The sequence below is a fragment of the Acipenser ruthenus genome, chromosome 4, assembly GCF_902713425.1.
Source record: "Acipenser ruthenus chromosome 4, fAciRut3.2 maternal haplotype, whole genome shotgun sequence".
In the NCBI taxonomy this organism is placed as follows: Eukaryota; Metazoa; Chordata; class Actinopteri; order Acipenseriformes; family Acipenseridae; genus Acipenser; species Acipenser ruthenus.
The window spans coordinates 53,670,686-53,690,256 of NC_081192.1; the positions used below are offsets into that span (position 1 = coordinate 53,670,686).

General features: G+C 42.2%; 1 long non-coding RNA gene across 1 annotated transcript; it reads right to left on the bottom strand.

The window, feature by feature from the left end:
* Positions 1-1,067: 1,067 nt before the first annotated feature.
* On the bottom strand, positions 1,068-12,722 carry LOC131737049 (uncharacterized). Its single transcript, XR_009328620.1, has 3 exons — positions 12,684-12,722; positions 9,992-10,079; positions 1,068-1,171 (listed from the first exon to the last, which is right to left on the bottom strand). It is a non-coding gene; the product is annotated as an uncharacterized LOC131737049 (long non-coding RNA).
* Between the last annotated feature and the right edge of the window lie 6,849 nt (positions 12,723-19,571).

A 19,571-nucleotide genomic window follows, 5' to 3' on the forward strand; every position in this document is an offset into this window, starting at 1 on the left:
ATCTTTTGTTTATTAATAAATACGCTGAGTGCCATTACACTCAGCTTCAACCGCCCATCCACTGTTTGGTTTCAGTTACTTCCTGGTCCGTGACGTCATCACACATCACCACTGCGAGCCAGACTGCCACAATAAGGTATTTTTTGTTTAGGATGAATTGCTGCGATTAGTTCATCTGTGGAACATTCACAGGATTCGACCAACTAGAAATGCAGTTGCACCTGATGTTCGTCCAGTCCTGATGCACAACCTTCCACATCTGTATGCAGCCAGAAATTATTCAAATCCAATCACTAACCAGCAGCTTCATGTCTGTAGAGAGGAGTGCCTATCCAAGGGACCATACCCCTGTGATGAAACAGTGTTTGAATTATCCTGCTTCATAATAGGTGAGAACAACTTGGACCCACCCACAAATCCTGATGAAGCTATTGAATTATATTTGTTTTTGAGAAATTATATCCACACACAACTGTAAGTGTACTGCAATGCCTTATTAATTAACTAGTCCTTACCTCTTCAGGAAGGATGAGACAAAGTAACAAACACAGTCTTCCTGTGATACGCACATCTTCAAAGCCATCCGCTATTTTAAGCACTGCAAGCCCAGAGGCCCGCAGCCCATCTTAACACATTAAGATTATTTCAGTAAGAATATATTAATATTATTTTGCATGCTATTTGTATTATTAAAGCAAACTATGAAGGTATGAAACAGAGACTAACAGAATTAGATTGGAGTGAAATAGAGAGAACATCCACAGAAAAAGGATGGTTGTTTTTTAAAAATGTAGTACAAATCTAAATCTAAAACAAAAAGGCCAAAATGGTTTAACAGATTGTCGTCAGGTGCAGTGGTGCAGTGAATAAATCAGGTCCACACAATCTTTCTCCCAAAACAGTCTGCGTGTTTTAATAATAATAAAAATAATAACAATAACACAAATAAATCCACCCCTTTACCAGCGATGGTATTGGGGGGTACACGGCAGCTCTCTTAATAAAAAACAAAAAGTAAACAAAAACGGGACTTTGTCCGTCCCCACGTTCTCCGTGCACGCAGTGCTCTCGGTCCTGAGAAGTGTGGTGCCGTGAGTGGTGTGGTGCGGTATTGTGCTGCGCAGTGCAGGGACGTGCTCTATATATTGACGGTCCGCGGCTCACTCCTCCTCTGCAACACAAAACACACGTAATCCAAAAACCATTAAACAATACAGGCTCTGGCTGTCTATTTTACATTTTCAGCGCAAGGGGAGGTTTTGACATAGCTGCTTCCCCTTTGTACCCAGCAAACTCCTCCCTGCAGTCAACGCGTCGCCATGGTTTCTCCAATAGACGGCTGCCCCGCAGCTGACTGCAATGGAATCGTCCTGAGTACTTGCAGCTACGCGCCCTCCTAATATGGTCACCTTCCGGTTTCCACCTACCACCGAGGTGGTAGATCTAGGAGGCAGCATACCTTCCCCCTTACACAGCGCCCTTTCTAATCGGAAGGGAGATTTACAGCATCGATCCTTTCTCTCTCTATCACGCAGATCAATTAAAAAAAATATTCAGCGAAAAAAGGTACTTTACAGAGCGTTTAAAAGGGACCAAAAACAAAGTACACAGAAAAGGAAGTTAGAAAGGCCAAGAGAGAAATAGAAATGAACATTGCTAAGGGGGCTAAAAACCAATTCCAAAATGTTTTTCCAATATTATAACAGCAAGAGAACATTCAAAGAGGAGGTTAAATGTCTAAGAGCCACAAATGGCAAAATCATAGACGGAAAAAAAATGGGCAAATATATTAAATGATTACTTTTCACAGGTCTTTACAAAGGAGGACACGGACAACATGCCCCACATGTCGACCTGGTCCTATCCAGTTTTAAATAACTTTAGCATAACAGAGGCAGAAGTGTTAAAGGGACTAGGAGCTCTTAAAATAAACAGATCCCCTGGGCAGGATGAGATCCTCCCAATAGTACTCAAAGAAATGAAAGAAGTTATTTACAAACCGCTAAGCAAGATCATGCAACAGTCTCTTGACATAGGGGTTGTACCGACAGACTGGAAAATGGCAAATCCACAAAAAGGGAGACAAAAAGAACCAGGTAACTACAGACCAATAAGCCTGACTTACAGACGTGCTCAAATTTGTTGGTACCCCTCCACAAAAAACGAAGAATGCACAATTTTCTCTGAAATAACTTGAAACTGACAAAAGTAACTGGCATCCACCATTGTTTATTCCATATTTAATAGAAATCAGACTTTGCTTTTGATTTTTTATTCAACATAATATTGTAAATAATAAAACAAATGAAAATGGCATGGACAAAAATGATGGGACCGCTAACCTAATATTTTGTTGCACAACCTTTAGAGGCAATCACTGCAATCAAACGTTTTCTGTAGCTCTCAATGAGACTTCTGCACCTGTTAACAGTTAGTTTGGCCCACTCTTCCTGAGCAAACTGCTCCAGCTGTCTCAGGTTTGATGGGTGCCTTCTCCAGACTGCAAGTTTCAGCTCTTTCCATAGATGTTCGATAGGATTCAGATCAGGACTCTGAAGGCCACTTCAGAATAGTCCAATGTTTTGTTCTTATCCATTCTTGGGTGCTTTTAGCTGTGTGTTTTGGGTCATTATCCTGTTGGAGGACTGTGACAGAAATACAATGAGTTCTGGTGATAAATCTTCCTCCCAACCTGTGAGGGTGCTAAAGAACGGGAGGAGAAGTATCTGGAAGGGCTGGCCTGACAGTTCGTTTCCGGGACCGGGAAGTGGGTCAGCCTGGAAGGAAGCGAGACTCTGTTGTAAGACCATATTGATTTGACAGGTAAACGAGGGGCAGCTGCAAGTAATAAGGCAGCTGCAACCGTTTACCTAGATATCATGCGGGATTACATATAGGGGCCAGGGTAACGCTGTTCTTTTCCTTCGTTTTGGGTAAAGCGCGAGAGAGAGAAGGACTGAGAGAGGAGCTCAACGTGATACGTGTTTTGTGTTGTGTTTGTCTGTGTGGTAATTGTTTGTGTTTTACTTCACCAGACAGTTACAGCACATCTCCGGAGCTGTCGCCGAGGGTCAGCACAATCCGGAGCACCACTGCACTAACTGTCACGAAATACTTGTGTTTGCACTAAGCACCAGCACGACTACACTCACCCAGGACTCCCCGTACTTTACACATTGGTGTGTATAGCCGGGGGTTTATTAGTTGACGGTCACCAGACCTGGATTATAAATAAAGCACTTTTTCCCACTGTATACCGTTGTCTGCCTGTCACTCCTGCATCGCATCACCGCTACACCTGTTCCCCTTCACTAGCCACTTTGCCACAAGGACCCATGACCTGCGACTGAGACAGAGCTTTCTGACACTGGGCAGTACATTTCGCTCCAGAATGCCTTGAGATTTCATTGTGCCCTGCACAGATTCAAGGCACCCTGTGCCAGGTGCAGCAAAGCAGCCCCAAAACATAACCGAGCCTCCTCCATGTTTCACTGTAGGTATGGTGTTCTTTTCTTTGAAAGCTTCATTTTTTCGTCTGTGAACATAGAGCTGATGTGACTTGCCAAAAAGCTCCAGTTTTGACTCATCTGTCCAAAGGACATTCTCCCAGAAGGATTGTGGCTTGTCAATATGCATTTGAGCAAATTCCAGTCTGGCTTTTTTATGTTTTTCTTTCAAAAGTGGAGTCCTCCTGGGTCTTCTTCCATGGAGCCCACTTTCGCTCAAAAAGCTCATTCGCACTATCCTTCTGTTCAATCTGGGGTTGATTTTCCTCTTGCAGCCGCGCCCAGGGAGGTTGGCTACAGTTTCATGGACCTTAAACTTCTTCATAATATTTGCAACTGTTGTCACAGGAACATCAAGCTGCTTGGAGATGGTCTTGTAGCCTTTACCTTTACCATGCTTGTCTATTATTTTCTTTCTGCTCTCCTCAGACAACTCTCTCCTTTGCTTTCTCTGGTCCATGTTCAGTGTGGTGCACACAATGATACCAAACAGCACAGTGACTACTTTTCTCCATTTAAATAGGCTGAATGACTGATTACAAGATTGGAGACATGTGTGATACTAATTAAAGAAACTAATTAGTTTGAAATATCACTATAATCCAATTATTTATTATCTTTTCTAAGGGGTACCAACAAATGTGTCCAGGCCATTTTAGAATATCTTTGTAGAATAAGCAATAATTCATCTCTTTTCACAGCTTCTTTGCTTTATTCTATGACATACCAAAGGCATGCAAGTATACATGACAAAATAGCTTTTAATTTCATCACTTTTCAGGAGGAATGAAGCATTATTTCAATGAGCTGTAAGGGTACCAACAAATTTGAGGACGTCTGTATATTTTATGTAAACTTATGGAAACTATTATAGGACCCAAAATGGAAAATTACCTATATGGTAACAGTATCCTGGGAGACAGTCAGCATGGTTTTAGGAAAGGGAGATCGTGTCTAACTAACCTGCTTGACTTTTTTGAGGATGCAACATTGACAATGGATAATTGCAAAGCATACAACATGGTTTATTTAGATTTCCAGAAAGCTTTTGACAAAATCCCACATAAAAGATTAATTCTCAAACTGAACACAGTAGGGATTCAAGGAAATGCATGCACATGGATTAGGGAGTGGTTAACATCTAGAAAACGGAAAGTACTGATTAGAGGAGAAACCTCAAAATGGAGCGAGGTAACCAGTGGTGTACCACAGGGATCAGTATTAGGTCCTCTGCTATTCCTGATCTACATTAATGATTTAGATTCTGGTATAGTAAGCAAACTTGTTAAATTTGCAGACGACACAAAAATAGGAGGAGTGGCAAACACTGTTGCAGCAGCAAAGGTCATTCAAAATGATCTAGACAGCATTCAGAACTGGGCAGACACATGGCAAATTACATTTAATAGAGAAAAGTGTAAGATACTGCATGCAGGCAATAAAAATGTGCAGCATAAATATCATATGGGAGATACTGAAATTGAAGATGGAATCTATGAAAAAGACCTAGGAATTTATGTTGGCTTGGAAATGTCTTCATCTAGACAATGTGGGGAACCTATAAAAAAGGCCAACAAGATGCTCGGATATATTGTGAAAAGTGTTGAATGTAAATCAAGGGAAGTAATGTTAAAACTTTACAATGCATTAGTAAGACCTTATCTAGAATATTGTGTTCAGTTCTGGTCACCTCGTTACAAAAAGGATATTGCTGATCTAGAAAGAGTGCAAAGAAGAGCAACCAGAATTATCCCAGGTTTAAAAGGCATGTCGTATGCAGACAGGCTAAAATTCAAAATTCTAAAAGGACTTTTTCGACTTGAAAAAAAAAACGAAGAGGGGTCACAAATGGAGATTAGATAAAGGGGCACTCGGAACAGAAAATAGGAGGCACTTTTTTACACAGAGAATTGTGAGGGTCTGGAATCAGCTCCCCAGTAATGTTGTTGAAGCTGACACCCTGGGATCCTTCAAGAAGCTGCTTGATGAGATTATAGGATCAATAAGCTACTAACAACCAAACGAACAAGATGGGCCGAATGGCCCCCTCTCGTTTGTAAACATTCTTATGTTCTTATGTTCTTAATGTAAATTATGCTGTATTACATCAGCTTATTTTGAGCCCTATGATATCCAGATGGATGCTATAAACAAATAGTACTGCATGTCTTTCTTACACCCCCAACCCACCTCCACCCCAAATGATGATTTAAAATAATCAAGAAAGTAATTGGTCAAAATTAAACCTTGCATGGGATCAAAAACACCCCTGAGGCTCTTCAAAACTTGGTTTGGAAACCCTAAGTGTATATTTATCTTTGTTATGGTACCCATCACAGTATGGTATTGACACTTAAAATAACGTCATCATCAAAAGTTATGTGCATTGGACTGATGGGAACTGTATTAAAACAAACAAATAAAGAAAAATACGATGTACAATGTCATACGTTTCAATGTGTTTATTGTATACACAATTAACGCTCTGACATTAACTTTTTAAAATTGGATGAAGTACAACTACAACAATTTACAATAACAATTCACATTCCAATACACAGAGACTTCCAACACAACAAAATAAATGCCTTCACAAGTTAGCTTCAGTAATACAAAGTCAATGTCACATTGCTGGTTGGATACTGGCATGTTATCACTGATAAACATTTTCAAAAGCACAGGGGCGGCACATAATTGGCTGGGCGCTGCCCAGGGTTGGGAGGGGGGAGTTGGCATTAGATTCTTCAGCTCACCGTGCTTCAGCACCCCCCTGTCGCTGACCAGGCACCTGCGAGCTTGGGGCTGGGGGCGGGGAGACTGGCGCCAGTCCTCCAATCGGCGCTATGGGTTTCCCTGCCTTGGTTCCAAGCTCATTGTGTAAAAAAAAGTAGGATGGGTGACGGTGCACGTATCGGAGGACGCGTTTAGCACCCCCTGGATTGGTGCAGGGGGTTGCAACGGTGAGCCGAGCTTAACGGGGTACAATTGGGTATTCCAAATTGGGGAGTAAACTGGAAAATTGGCGAAGAAAAATTGGGTAAAAATAAAAAAGTTTACATACCCCAATGTATGGAAATTTGGGGTATATAAACTTTTGACAACTGTAGATGAAGTACAACACTTCAATAATTACACTATATCCATGCTTAAATAACCCGAGGACAGAACAGCTTCCCATTCATTTCTAAAGTCACAATACGAACCGTAGGTAGAGAGAAGTTCTAGCATTGGTCCAGAGAATTGTGAGGGTCTGGAACCAACTCCCCAGTAATGTTGTTGAAACTGACACCCTGGGATCCTTCAAGAAGCTGCTTGATGAGATTCTGGGATCAATAAGCTACTAACAACCAAACGAGCAAGATGGGCTGAATGGCCTCCTCTCGTTTGTAAACTTTCTTATGTTCTTCTTATGTTCTTATGTATGTGCTACTGGTCATCGGTCTAGTCCATTAAGATGTTGAAATTCCACAACAATTTTTGACCCAGAGATGACCCTTGAGGCTGTGAGAAACTGCAGTAATTTTGCTAATCCATCATTACCCTGGTCACTGATGAACTGGGTGAGGAATCTGAAGGCTTGGTTCTGTTCCCTAGTTTCTGGCAGTGATAGGAGGAGGTCGCAGACTTTCTTTGGTGTTGGTTTCAATTCACTATACATGGTCTTGATGGTGTTAACTTCAGGAATTTGTTGCAGAGTCCCTCTCTCACTATATGACTCATTGCTTCAAGAGCATAGCTACTCTTTTGAATCAGACATTTGTGGGCCATCTGCAAGACTACAAATCGCACCTGCTCCATTTGCGGACTTGAACGGCAACCCTCCCGGTCAAGGATATCTTCAAAAACCTCCTTGTCATTATCAGACAACTGACCACTCATGGCTGACTGTAGTACCTGTCTGTCACTGTCGCAAAGGTAGAGAAAAAATGAATCAAGGAGCTCTTCTGGCATGACAGCCTCTTCGCCGAACATAAAAGCTATGAAAAAAGCTGGTGCCAATTTCAATGGGAAGACTTTATGATCACTGAATCCTTTCATGAGAATACGGCCCACAGCTTGCCACTGTTCAAGTCTATATTCTGGACGAAGAGCAGGCACACGGACATCTTCACCATCTGCTGATGTACAAAAGAAAGAATTAAAGAATTTTGTAAATGCCTCCCGAGACACCCCTCCCGCTTCATCTACAAATGCAACTTTAATAGGTATTTGAATGATATCATCAGCCTTGAATATAGCTATCATTTCCTTCTGTATATTTACTCGGTGTAGTCGGAGAGTGGCATAATGTACCTCGGATTCATCAGCTAGTGGCTGTTGCAGGAAGACTGGGAAAACAGACTCTGGCTCAACAGTAGATGTGTATACAACAGTAGATGTGGCAGACACAAGCAGCTCATGCTGAGTGGCTTGTAAAGGTTCCTCCAGGTGAATGATTGTTGGGTGCTGTTCCTGTTCATGTGATGTTTGTTGGTGTGCTGAGAAGGGATGCTCCTTAATGATTTCAGACTCAGATTATTCCTGCTGGATGTTTGCATCAGAAATGAGGGTTTGGTCTTCAGCAAAAACAACTGTTTCATGAACCAAACTTACTGGAACAGATGCATCGACTGGTAATGTATCATCTAGTATCCATGAAACATGAATATCATCATGTTTTCCAAACTGAATTGTGTCATCGATTGAGTCGTCATCACTCACAGTAAGATAACCTGGGCATGCAGCTTGAGTGCTGGGTGAATTTAGCTCATCCTCTGGCCGCTGTGCTGCTGTTCTGGGTAAATTTCACTTGTACTCTGACCGCTGTGATGTTGTCCTGGGCGAATTTAGCTCATGCTCTGGCCGCTGTGCTGTTGTGCTGGGCGAATTTAGGTCGTCTTCTCGTCACACTGTTGGAATGGTTGGAGAACTCTATATTGCTTTGTGGCATTTTTTTGTTTGTGGTTGGCTTTTAGTTTTTAATGATCTGTCCTTTGTTGATAAGTAGAATTTGACACAACCCATATGTATGTTTTCACATATCTCATTCACATTCATCTGCTCTGGTAGTGGTGTTCTTTTATAATCACAAAGTTCAATGTCAACATCTTCTAGATTTCTTTGGGGGTATGTACCATTTGGGAAATACAGATCTTTTTCAATTTGCAATAAGGCATCTTTATCAGCATCTCTATCCACTTGAAGAGTACGTGTGCCACCACCAAACCTTGCCTATATATTCTTCTGGTTGTGGGTCCATCCAAACTCCACTTTTCTGATCGTCTTCATGGCAGATTTATTCCCTGTCACATGCCTTTTCCTTTTCACAGCTGTATTACTTTCAGAAGCCTCATCATATTCACCTGTTTTGTCATGTTGTGGAATTCCCATTTTTTTCCCTGCGCTTGTTAAATATCTTCATCTTTGACGCACCGTAGCTTTTTCCTGTACGTGATCCTAATCCGCTGCAGTAGTGTTTAACGGCAACTCTATCACCTACACATGGTATGAGTTTGGCTAACTCATCATCTTCCGTCAGTCCAATTGTCTGGCTATCAACCTGTAAACAGTAATGATATAAAATATAAAAAACTACAACTGATACTAAATCACAACTGACTCCACTTATACTATACTGTCAGTCTTTAGGATAAGCCACACTGGACAGACATAATTCTATAGATGTACTGTATACCATGAATACATCTGGAGAATTGTCTTGGTAGATTTGTAAGATATCAATGTAAAGGATATTAGAAATTATGCTGAAATGAAAAAAAAAAAAAAAAATGTGGTGTAGTCATTTAATTTACAAGATTCACCTGACACTGCATTGCGTTCAACTCTGTGCTTTGAGTCAAAAAGTTGAATCTTGTAAATGAAGTGACTGAACAACTAATACATTTTTTAAAACTATAATTTAAATTCTAGTTGCAGTGGACCGCTGCAGATGTAACCAATTGTAATAGTGTAATTAATTAAGTCATTCATTCATTAATTGCCCTATTAACACAATTGATTTAGTATTTGTAGTAATACATCAGTTCAGCATATTTACATCCAGTTCTGTAAAAATGCTTTAATTATAGTTTAATAAAATAAAAAAAAATGTTAAGAGCTAGCTAGCTACCGGAAACTGAGTTGTTTTTATTTTTACTATTGGGTCAACTGGTAATGAATAGGGCTTTCAAGAAAGGAATACTACGAGCACCTAACTTACTTTTAGCAAATTGCAATGCAAAAGTGACTATTCCAGCAAAATTCAGCCTAACCCTTTATCTTGTGGGGGATGTGGGTTCTAAAATGTTAGTATTGCTGTACGAACCTTTAGGGACCAGCAGCCCCCCCACCCCCTTCACCCCCTTCACCCCCTCACCCCTGCACACCTCCACACACACAGTTGTTATTATCCCCCTCCCTTGAAATGTGAATACACAACAAGTGGGATAAGATGGTAATAGTATTTCATATTTTCATCTGGTGTCTACAGAAACCCTTCAATATACCTTATTGTCCTTCAATTGTGTTAGTACCTCTTCTTCTCAAAAACAATATGGCCATATCCTCGCCTCTGTCCTTAAAACTGTTGTCCATCTGCACCGACAATAAAATACACTGTCAAAGAACTATCATAATTAAGTTAACATAATTGACCCATTTAAATAAATTTAAACAATACCAGTTCATTTGTATAGCAGTTTAGTCTTGTAGAGGATAAAACAAGTGTCACACTAACTATCAATTTATATACCACCTTCACATTTTACTAACTTCCAGACACATTAGTAGCTTTTGGGGGGCCATCATTTTTTAAAATTAATTTAGAATGATTGCAAAATTGTATTATGGTTTATTATCGTTGTGTTGGGTCTTCACACACACATACACATTTCTAACTAATGAGTGTTAATATAGTATGTCAATGTCATTACACTTGTTCCATCTTACAAATCTGAACTGCAGCTACCTCCAGTGAAGCCATGTTAAGGTAAAATAATTCACATACTTTATTAGCAGTTTTAGAGCATGTTTTTCAGATTACATACAGATTTTGAAACACAAAAAATGTGACTATTATGCAACACCTAACACAATTCATGACTCTAATTAAACTATAAACTGTATGTTTAAAAATGGTATTTGATGGTTCCTGAAAAAAGGCCAGATACATCCTGATAATGCCTTTGGAAATGCTGTAGTGACAGTTTAATTGCAATTTATAAGTGATGTGTAAGTGAACTTGATTACTGAATTGTAATAGACATGATAAAGATTTTTAAAAATGTAAACCTATTGGGATCGTTTCACAGATCCTGATCAGCACTAGTCCTAGATTCGCTTTCCTTAATTTACATTTGGTAGTCCATGATTAGTGCTGGTCAGGGACCCTGAAACATGGGATAAACCAGTGGTTTTCAACACAGGTCCTCGAGTACCACTGTGTCTTCTGGTTTTTGTTCCAGCTGAGTTGTCAGATACTTAATTGAACTCTTTTCTAAACTATATCCTCCTGTTTAAGACATGAAAACAACTGAAAAGGTCTAAATAAGACAATTTAATTCAATTAAGGGTTCAATTAAGTAATCAAGAGTTCAGACACAGTGGTGCGCGAGGACCAGGGTTGAAAACCACTGGGATAAACTACAGTATATGATTTTTACAAAAAATAGTCAAACAAACTTTATTTATTTATTTTTAGTTATTTATAAGCACCAACCAGTATTAAATCGGATCAAGTCTTTATGCACTCTATGCATTGTAATTTTACCATATGTACAAATAAACTGCAACAAAACAACCATAGATAACTAACTTATAACCACCCTACAAACATATATATATATATATATATATATATATATATATATATATATATATATATATATATGTGCCTATAGAAAGTCTACACCCCCTTTCAAAATTTTCACCTTTTGTTGCCTTATAGCCTGGAATTAAAATGCATTAAACACATCCTACCCCACAACTTCCAAGTGAAAAAAATATTCTAGAACTTTGTAGAAAATTAATAAAAAATTAAAATTGAAATAGCTTGGTTGGATAAGTGTCCACCCCCCTTGTCATAGCAATCCTAAATTAGCTCAGGTGTAACCAATCACCTTCAAAATCACACACCAAGTTAAGTGGCCTCCACTGGTATTAAATTGTAGTGATTCACATGATTTCAGGATAAATTCAGCAGTTCCTGTAGGTTCCCTCTGCTGGGTAGTGCATTTCAAAGCTCTTGAGGAAAAGTCCTTGAGGAAAACCTGCTGCACTCTGCAAGAAAGCTGAAAAGGGGACAGAAGTTTACCTTTCAGCATGACAACGACTCAAAGCTACACTGGAGTGGCTAAGGAACAAAAAGGCAAATGTCCTTGAGTGGCCCAGTCAGAGCCCCAACCTAAATCCAATCGAAAATTTGTGGCATGACTTGAAGATTGCTGTCCACCAACGCTCCCCAAGGAACTTGACAGAGCTTGAACAGTTTTGTAAAGAAGAATGGTCAAATATTGCCAAATCTAGGTGTGCAAAGTTGGTAGAGACCTATTCCAACAGACTCACAGCTGTAATTGCTGCCAAAGGTGCTTCAACTAAGTATTAACTCAGAGGGGTAGAGACTTATCCAATTATGATATTTCAGTTTTGTATTTTTAATATATAATTTTTTTCTCCATAAAAAACTTTTTCTCCTTAACAGTGTGGAGTATGGTGTGTAGATAAGTGGGAAAAATCCTCATTTAAATGCATAAAACTCTGAGGCACTGACACAACAAAATGTGACAAAAAGTTCAAGGGGGTGTAGACTTCTATAGGCACTGTATGTTATATGTATATATATATATAGTTTTGTAGGCCGTCACTTAGCTAATTACATTTGTTAATGTACAAAACAAAAATAACGCATTTGAAATATGTAATGTTTCCTTATGACACATTACAAAATACGGTACATTTGAAAACATTTCATGGCTTCGCTGTATCAGCTATCTATCCCTAATTTATGGTTTCCCAGACCTGGCGGTAGGCCTACTCCACATAACGTATCCATACGTACTTAGGCAGTAAGCTACAGCACATTTACTTTGTAAACTACGGCACTTTTTTCAAATTAAGTAGGCCTACATACATTTAATTGGCCTTCAGATTATTGAAAACACTTTTGCTTTGCAAAAACAACTTTTATGTGGTTTTACCTACCTTGTTTTAACATCAGACTGAAACAACCCGGCCTCTTTTTTCTACTGCTAGCTACCTAGGGATAATTAAAAGACATCCTTGACCAATTCAGATTTCAGCAGGCAGGTTATAATTACAAAAACGCAACAACATTGGTTGTTGTATTGTTTATTCTCCACCACTCTCTGATATTCTTACATAGGCTACGGTATGTTTAAAAGGGAAAAAAACTAACCGAACCCCACGTCCACCATGAGGTTTCTCATTAAAAACAAATACAATATTTTGTGACATTCAGAAAATGTAGACCGTTTTGATTCTGCAAATACTATTTATACACTCTGTTTTGAGTATATTTAGGGGCTATCAACCTCCAGAAAGATTATGCAAAACAGCTCGCTTCAGACAAGTTCTTGAGTACTGACCATCTTAAAACTTCAATATATTGCATACGTTTAAATTCTATTCAGACTCTTCTATTTTATCTGAAATAAAAACATATGTTTACCTACCTTGCAGGGGCAAGTACAATGTGTTAATTTCCCAAGCACGTTTCTTTATTAATCAATTTTAAGGTCATAATCATTAGAAACAGAGCATGGCGAGGTAACCGGCTACAATCAAGCAAGAGACTCGTGTTTTCATTTGTCCAATGAAAACTACAACGTACTTGTTCAAAAGACTACAACGTTAATTTTTTTTTTTTTTTAGGTGGCAGCAATACTCTCTGCAAAAAAAAGGACTACAACTTCCTGGATTTTTTTTTTTTTTTGTTTGGTTGCAGCAATACGCTTCCGTAATATATTTGAATGTAAACAACAACAAATAGTTGTCATGCCATCAAAAACCTATTAATACCTCCAATGTTTTGATTCAAACACAGGCTCCCTTGAGAAAGATATGTACAACATATCGAAACGTTGGGCAGCTGGCTCTTTGAGCTAAATATATATATATATATATATATATATATATATATATATATATATATATATATAATAAAATAAAAATAATGTACACAAAAAGTTTAAATGATTAAAAAAAGTATTTATTTCAGGACGTTTCGGGAAAAAGTCCTTCTTCAGTTGTGTAGTAAGAAAAGTAACACAGTGCAGTAATAGAATAGAATGTTCATTCCAAGAGGCTCCAAAGTTCCAAGTTTGAAGATAAGCTTGCATTCTCTTTGTACCAAAACACAGACAGATTCCACATATGGTGATGTCTTCAGCAGTATGATTATTGATGTTGAAGTGTCGGGCTACTGGAAATGTCAAGGTGTTGATTTGAATGCTTTGTAAATGTTCCACAAAACGATCTGCTAAATGTCTTGTATAATTGGTTGCATTTTGTGCAAATGATGCAGTACCAGTACCCTACTCCTTTAGAAGTACATGTAAAGGGCTGGTGGATGTGGAGTGATGATTTAGGGCCTTGCTGTAGAATTTTAAAATTTCTTTGCACAATTTTCTGTACTTCTCTGTTGGTGGGATGGTAAGTGAGGACTAGAGGAATTCTGTTCACTGTGTGTTTTTCAGTGGTATGTAAAACATGCTTTCTGTCTAAACACGAAACATGGGATTTAGCACTGTTGATCATGTGTCTGGAAAACACATCATCAACAGTGCTTGTCTGGAAAACTGCAATTTGCAAAATCTACACATTTCCTCAATTTTAATGAAAAAGTCTTGATCATCACTGCAAATAGGTCTGGGTCTTAAAAGTTGGGAATGGGGAATTGAGTCGTGGCAAGCCTTTGGGTGTGAGGAGTCATATTGTAGATATGAATGAGAGTCGGTAGGTTTGTAGTGGTGTTGATAGTGGAATTCTCAGCTGTGATGGAAATGATATACTGGTGCTGGTATATATACTGTATGTATTTATTGATGCACGGGATGTGGTTTTATTGGTGTGTGACAAAGAGCGAATGAATCTGAATCAACAATCTCCCTCTCGACCTGTGAGAGCACTGTACAGCAGGAATTGCGTGCCCCGTACTGAATGTTTTGGCAGTTTATTCCGGGGGCAGTCAGAAGCCAGCCATTAAGGAAAGGGATGGCGTCACGGTACCAGGAGTCCCCGCCCTAGTATGGTAAGCAAAGTTTCATTCATGAATAGGAGGAGACGTGATTGAACTAGCTATCGGAGGGGGCGGGGCTGAGGGTACTTTAGGGGGACGTGACGCCATAATCGGTTCCTTTGTTGTGGTTGATGGGAGGAAACGAGGACTGTTTGGTGCGAGAGTTAAGTGTTTTTTGTTTGTTTTGCAACCGTGTGTCTTTTGTCATTGCCAGAGTAATTAAGCACGGATCTGGGAGCTGCAGCCTGGGGCCAGCGTTTCACCCGGACTTCACCGCACCTGCACTTAACCAAGCATCACTGTTTCCAGCACCGCACCTGCACTAAGAGCACGCACTGTCCGGAGACGTGTCTGTGTTTATGTTGTGTCTGTGGTTTTTGTTATTATTATTTCGGCACTGCAACCCCTTGTTTTGATGCTGGTAATACCCATTGTTGGGTAGAACCAGCTGTATTATTTGAGCCCGGTTTTGTACTGGCAATACCCATTGCTGGGTAGAGCCAGCTTTATTATTTAAACAGTGGTCCGGAAAATTAAAGGATCTTGAACCGTGAACTTTGTGTTTGTCCTTGTCTGGAACACCTGCATCACCTTTTCACTACACACTGCAACCCACACGTTCACACGTGGTGTCAGTACGGGAGATGGACATTGCCACACTCACTGCGCTATTGCAAGCGCTGGAACACAGACGGGAGACGGAGGAGAGACAAAGGGAGGAGAGGTACATGCCGCTGATAGAGAGGGTCGGGCTCGGGAATGCACGCCAGGCACCAGCAGTACCCGTGATGGCGCCCCCTAAGGCACGGGCGCAGAAGATGACAGCAGAGGATGATCCCGAGGCGTACTAGGTTGCCTTTGAGTGGTTTGCCACCACTGCACAATGGCCAAAGGAGTACTGGGCCAGTCAATTGGGTCCCTGTCTGAGCGGGGAGGCTCAGGCAGCGTACCAAGCCATGGCTGACGAGGAGACTAGCCAGTACGACCTGGTCAAGCGGGCCATCCTCCAATGCCTCAACCCATCGGCTGTGTTTCCGGGAATACCGGAGACCATGGGAGACCCGTCCCAGGGTGGTCGCCCAGCAACTGTGTGACCACATGGTGCACTGACTTAGCCCTGCACAAAAGACCAGTGCACAGATGGGCGAGGCAATGGTCTTGGAGCAGTTCTGCCATGTGGTCGGCACAGAGACACAGGACTGGATACGGTGTCACAACCCAGACACCCTGGAGGCCTCCGTCAAACTGGCGGATGACTTTGAGGACTCCCGGGTCTCCATCAGAACCAGACTACTGACCCCTCTTCCTCTCACCAGCCGAGGAGCAGTGCCCGCAGTACCACCAACACCTCCTCCTCCCCTGGGACCCCGACTGGCCAAACCATCGATCCCAATGGGCCAACCCACCTCCTCACCATGGAGGCAGCGGTTTGCCCCCAGCTGGACAGATCGCTAACCCCAGTGCCTTCTGCCCCTATTATGTTTTAGGTGCCATGAACCGGGACACATCACCCGCATGTGCCCCTCGGCAATGGAGTGCAACGTGGCGACATGCTATCTAGCATATGAAGCAGGTAAGGAACGGGGAAATGGTCGGAAGGGGCCTTGTATTATTGATGTGGTGGTTGGTAATGTGAGTACCCAGGCTTTAGTGGACCCAGGGAGTACACAGACCTTAATTCAAACGTCTCTCTTAGGCGGTATGTCGTGGCAGCCACAAGGCAAGGTGGCGATCTCCTGCATCCATGGAGACACAGCGACATATCCCACCCTAAAAGCATACGTGTTGAAGGGTCAGACATAGATCCACCTCACAGTGGGGGTGGTGGAAAGGCTGCTGCACCCCGTAATTCTGGGCCGGGACTGGCCACAGTATCGACAATTAATCCAAAAGGCAGTCCCGATCACACACGTAAACATGGCAGAGAGAGCAGGGGAAACGATTGGTGAGATTTTTCCCCTGCAAGCTGACCTGTTCTCTTCCCTTTTTCGTCCTAGGAAAACAAAGAGAGACGGATCGAAAAATGGGAAGGTGCATCTCTGAAACGAAGCTGGGGACTGGTGGGAGAGAGCGCGGATGGTATCAAACGTCACTCATGGGGAGTCGGTACACAGTGTGACCGAGAGGGCGAGGTTACTGATCCATCCAGGGCAGATGTTACTCCGGCCCCTCTCAATGTACCGGACATGTGGGGCTCAAGCGCAGACCTAGTGTGGGACCTGAAAAACGACCCCACACTGGTGCACGCTTGGGGACAGGTCCGGTCTATTGAAGGTAAGGATGTTGAAGGCGCTGGGGCACTGGTATATCTGCACTTCATTATCAAGGGGCAATTACTGTATAGGGTAAACCCTGCCCCGGGCACAGGACAGCCTGTAACACAATTGATGGTTCCTCCGTCCTGTCGGCCCGAGGTCATGAGGCTGGCGCATGACATCCCCTTTGCAGGACACTTGGGAGCTGACAAGACGAGGGAACGCATATTGGCTTGATTTTATTGGGTAGAGCTTCATAGTGAAGTGTCGAAATATGTAGCTACCTGCCCAGACTGCCAGCGAGTAGCGCCGGGTCAAGTGCACCCCGCCCCTTTGGTCCCACTGCCAATAATTTCCACTCCCTTTGAGCGCATTGCAATGGACATAGTGGGCCCTTTGCTACCTTCTGACTCCGGGTATACGCACATATTAGTAGTGGTGGATTATGCAACACGATACCCGGAGGCAGTTCCTTTGAGTTCCACTATTGCCGCTGCAATAGTCAAAGAACTAGTGCAGATTATGTCGAGAGTAGGGATCCCCAAAGAGATACTGACTGATCATGGAACTAACTTTCTGTCTCGAACGCTACAGCAGGTGTATAAAATGTTAAAAATACGTCCCATCCGGACATCTGTTTATCATCCACAGTTGGACGGTTTGGTGGAACGTTTTAACCAAACATTAAAGCAGATGCTGAGACGATTTGTGAATCAGGAGCAGAAACATTGGACATCGCTTCTCCCCTACCTCCTTTTTGCAGTGAGAGAGGTGCCACAGAGTTCGACAGGGTTCTCCCCCTTTGAGTTCTTATACGGCCGACAGCCTCGCGGCATCCTCGATCTGTTGAGAGAGGGGTGGGAAGAACACAAAGGCTCGTCCAAAAACATAGTGCAGCATGTGCTCCTACTCTGTGATCGCCTGGATTTGGTCGGTCATTTGGACCAGGACAATCTAAAATCGGCTCAGCACCGGCAACAGCAGCATTATTATTATTATTATTTATTTCTAGCAGACGCCCTTATCCAGGGCGACTTACAGTCGTAAACAAATACATTTCAAGAATTACAACCATTACAACCAAAATGCACGGATTCGGACCTTTCGGCCAGGAGACAAGGTAATGCTGCTTCTTCCCACGTCGGAATCCAAGCTATATGCTAAATGGCAGGGGCCATATGAGGTGATTCAGGCTATAGGGAGAGTCAATTATGAAATTTGGCAGCCCGATCGCCGCAACGAATGGGAAATTTACCATGTCAATTTATTAAAGCCCTGGCAGGCAAGGGAAGCCTTATTTATAGCCCCAGGCGAGGTAGAGGATGATTTTGGACCCTGTATAGAGTCTCCTAGCATACAGAACATTCTGATGGGGGAACAATTACTCCCAGATCAGCAGAGAGATCTGCGCAGGTTAATTGAGGAATTCAGTGATGTTTTTTCTGATGTGCCCAGCAGAACTAATCTCGTTGAATATGACATTGTCTCTCCCCCAGGTGTCACAGTGCGAGAGAGACCCTACCGGATCCCGTAAAGTCAACGAGGTGGCGTTCGCAAAGAGGTACGGGCGATGCTCTAGCTTGGGGTGATTGAGCCTTCCAGGAGCGAGTGGTGCAGTCCAGTTCTGATAGTGGCCAAATAGGATGGCACCAACCGCTTCTGTGTTGATTTCCGTAAGGTAAACGCTATTGCCAAGTTCGATGCATATCCCATGCCTCGGGTCCACGTGCTTCTCGACAGACTGGGAACAGCGAGGTTAATTTCGACTTTGGACCTGACCAAGGGATACTGGTAGATCCCCTTAACCTGCAGATCACGTTAGAAAACTGCATTTTCTACCCCTGATGGTCTGTTTAATTTCACAACCATGCCGTTTGGGCTACATGGTGCGCCCGCTGCCTTTCAGAGACTAATGGACCAGGTTTTACGCCCACATCGTGAATATGCAGCAGCGTATATTGATGATGTGGTTATCTACAGCTCCGTCTGGCGGGAGCATTTGGCTAGGGTCACAGCCGTCTTGCAGTCTCTGAGGGTAGCCCGGCTGACAGCCAACTTTGGTAAATGTGCATTTGCCAAGAAGAAACCCAATATTTAGGATTTATTATGGGACATGGGCAGGTGAAACCCGTCGCCACCAAAGTCCAGGCTTTCCCGAAAACCAAGTCCCAGGTGAGGTCTCTGTTGGGGTTGGCCGGTTATTACCGCCGATTCATCCCCGAGTACGCCACAGTGGTCAACCCCCTGGTGAACCTCACTAAAAAGAGGGCACCAAAATTAATTAAATGGACAGGAGAATGTCAGGGGGCCTTTGATACCATTAAGCAACGACTCTGCCAAGCCCCTGCCCTAATCACACCAGATTTTGATAAGGAATTCCTCCTCCACACCGACGCTTCAGATGTTGATCTGGGGGCGGTCTTGTCCCAGCAGGTCGATGGAGTAGAACACCCTATCCTGTATATTAGCAAAAAAACTACTCTGTCATAGAAAAGGAATGTCTGGCCATTAAATGGGCCACTCAGACGTTATGCTATTACCTCTTGGGTCATTCATTCAATCTTGTCACTGACCACG